At 44.2% G+C, this 3,447-nt stretch overlaps 1 protein-coding gene across 1 annotated transcript in view; it reads left to right on the plus strand.

Moving 5' to 3' along the window:
* The window catches only part of REPS2 (RALBP1 associated Eps domain containing 2), a 127,874-nt gene that overhangs the window by 79,830 nt on the left and 44,597 nt on the right, over nucleotides 1-3,447 (plus strand). The gene's annotated exons all lie outside the window — the stretch shown is intronic.

A 3,447-nucleotide genomic window follows, 5' to 3' on the forward strand; every position in this document is an offset into this window, starting at 1 on the left:
ATGGCATGAAAATGTCTGAGGGCTTTTTCAAGTTTTCCAATTGGAAAGTTGGGAAACGGGGGGGGGGGCTGAAAAAACTTCTATAAAATATTCTCTTTTTGAGTTATAAAAACTTGTCTTACAAGAGCTTTTCACTTATTCCAAATGTATACAATGAAAAGCCTCAGGGCTTTCTCAATTTTTTCAATATTTTTTGAAATGACAAGCTTTTACACAAAATAAGTAGTATGGAATTTTTTTTGTTTATATTAGATACTGCCATATTAGATACTGCTAATCCCTATGAACACTGTAGACCTATACAACCTTTTCAAACATATTTTAGTTTAAATGTAAACAGTTTTAGCAACAATTAGTATCTCATAATGTGTGTCCTTGATAATGACACTTCAACCATTTCCCTCAACCGAGGTGGGGGAGGGATGAGAATTGCTAGCAACCTGCAGATGGGAGGTGTGCAGGTGTCCAGCATCAGCTCATACAGACGAACCGTGTCAGAGGTGGGCAGATAAGGGCTGTTTAAAGAGCTGGCAGACTGCCCTCAACTCCCTTTTGATCAGGATTAAGCAGCAAGCTGATGGCCCCTGTTGGCAATAACAGTGTAGTTAAAGCCGGTTGAGCAGCACGTATAAAGCTTTGGTGAGCACCCTGAGGCATCAGTTGATAAGGGTAAAGGAGCAAACCTCAGATCAGAAACCTGGGCCTTCAGTACTTTCATGGAGCTTGGACAGGAACTCTTGTGAGGTGCTGTTATCTTCAACCCACAGACCTTACGGCTGTGGGGAAGAGATGCAGCACACCTCCCTCAAGCACGCTTGGTAAGAAGAAGCCTGAGCTGTAGACCTTTGACGGCTCAAGAGTCAGAGCCAGCCAGGGTGGTTTCGCCTGCAAATCAGGGATGCACAGACACCCCATGCTTTGATGAGATATGGAGTGTGTTGTTAACTTGGGATGCTGCAGATCCCAATTAGTAGTTATAGAAATAATAAAGTGCCATCGAGAGTCATAACCAACTTACAGTGACCTGTTATGGTTTTCAAGAAGAAGAAGAGAAGAGATTGGATTTATACCCCGCCCTTCACTTGGAGTCTCAGAGCGGCTTACAAAGTCCTCTCCCTTCCCCTCCCCACAACAGACACCCTGTGAGGTGGGTGAGGCTGAGAGAACTCTGACACAAACTGCTCTTTTTCAAGGACAGCTGTGCCAGAGCTTGTGACTGACCCAAGGTCACATCAGCAGGTGCAAGTGGAGAAATGGGGAATCAAACCTGGTTCTCCCAGATTAGAGTCCGCACACTTAACCACTACACCAAACAAGGCAAGAGAGGAACAGTGACGGTTTGCCATTGCCTTCTTCTGCCCAGCAGACCCAGGCTTCCTTCGTGGTCACCTACCCAAGTACTGACCCTGGCTAACCCTGCTTAGCTTCCAGGCTCTGACAAGGGTATGGGCTTGCCTGAGCGGTTATCTTTACATACATTATAGCATATTAATTGTTGCTAGAATTGTTTACATTTAAACCACAAATGTGCTTGAAAATGTTGTATATGTCTGCATATAGTACAGTGCATGCATAGTGCATATAATACAGTACATTTTTAAAGCGTTTTCCCTAGAATTTCCGTTATTTTCCCCATGGCATCAAAATTTCTGGAAATTTTACATCTCTAGTGTGTGGTGACTTAAAAATTATGCATATCTGCTAGTCAAGGCGGCAACAATACAACTACAGTGGCCTCCCCTGCTTTGCTCTGCTCTGTCTAGTTTAGCTCTGTCTAGCAGCATTTTGATCCATCACAGCTGCTCTACTCAACCACCCGCTTCCCCTGCACTGTTTGGATCTGCAGCTATAAAGCAATGGGAACATCATCCAGTTCAGCAAATTGCCTCACTGGCACCCCTTGAGGTTTTTATATAGTAATACTGTTTTGTATCTGTTTTATGGCTATATTTTATTTTTAAAGTTTTATATGTTATTAAGGGGGCCACGATGGCTTAGAGGTTAAGACATTGAGTTGCAGACTGGAAGGTCGGTAGCTCGGCAGTTCGAGACCCTAGTGTCATGTGACGGAGTGAGCTCCCTTCTCTGGCCCCAGCTCCTACAAAGCTAGTAGTTCGAAAGCAAGAAACTGCAAGTAGATAAATAGGTACCGCTTCGGTGGGAAGGCAACAGCATTCCATGTGCCTTGGTGTTTAGTCATGCCGGCCACATGACCACGGAGAAGTCTTTGGACATGACGTTCGAGCAAGGGAAACCTCTACCTTTACCTTATGTTATTAAGAATGTTGTAACCTGCTCTGAGCTTGCTGTGCGGGGGAGGGAGGGAGGGCTAGAAGCCCAACGAATGAATGAATTGATTAATTAATTAAAAAACCTATGGATGAATATTTTGGTTCAATAAGTGTGATCTTTTTTTTTTAAAGGAAAGCCTTTAGCTTGTGTGAAAATCTTAGTATGTATTATTTGATTTGTGTTTGTGTGTTCATGTGAGAAAAGCTAAGCAGATACATGCATTTTTCATTAGGTGTTTGCAAAAAGAGTATTATTTTATTTCCAGTGATAGGCCAAACTGTGACTCTGGATTGGTATCTAAACTGACCATACCTCTATGTATATATTTTCTCAAATAAAAATGCTTTCTTTCTTGTTTTGCAAATTTGCTTTTATTTATTTTATTTATTTATTTAAGCATTTTTACCCCGCCCTCCCCGCACGCGGGCTCAGGGCGGCTTACAAGGGGCATAAGCCCAGCATAAAACCAGTAAAACAATAAAATCATAAATATAACAATAATGACATGACGATAAATAGCAATAAAATACTTCAGCATCACTAACTACAATAAAGTGCTTGCTTGACAAGATGGTCTCGGTTGTTATAATAGTGTTGTCCATCGATCCCATTTGGCGCCACTATCAAGTAGGTGGTTCGAACCAGCCCGTTGGTCTCATTGCAGCGCGGTTCTCCTTACTGTTAGGCTACCCGGACGATTTCTGATCTTAATGATGTTGCCACCGTTGATGGTAATGGTGGCAATAATTTCTGATCCTGATGGTGTTGCCACCGTTGGTGGTAATGGTGGCAATGATAGTAGTGGCGGCCCCTACATAAAGGCCTGGTGGAAGAGCTCCATTTTACAGGCCCTGCGGAACTGCATAAGGTCCCGCAGGGCCCTGATCTCCTCCGGGAGCTCATTCCACCAGGTAGGGGCCACCACTGAAAAGGATCTCGCCCTAGTAGCAGCAAACTTTACTTCTCGGGGACCCGGGACCACTAACCGGCTCTGGGTCCCCGACCGAAGCGCTCTTGGGGGTATATACGGGGAAAGGCGGTCCCTCAGGTAGGTCGGACCCAGGCCATATAGGGCTTTAAAGGTTAGTACCAGCACTTTGAAGCGGACTCGGTATGCTATTGGCAGCCAGTGCAGTGCCTTCAACCCAGGCTTGA

The sequence above is a fragment of the Gekko japonicus genome, unplaced genomic scaffold (genome assembly GCF_001447785.1).
Source record: "Gekko japonicus isolate JY-2015 unplaced genomic scaffold, Gekko_japonicus_V1.1 scaffold18, whole genome shotgun sequence".
NCBI lineage: Eukaryota > Metazoa > Chordata > Lepidosauria > Squamata > Gekkonidae > Gekko > Gekko japonicus.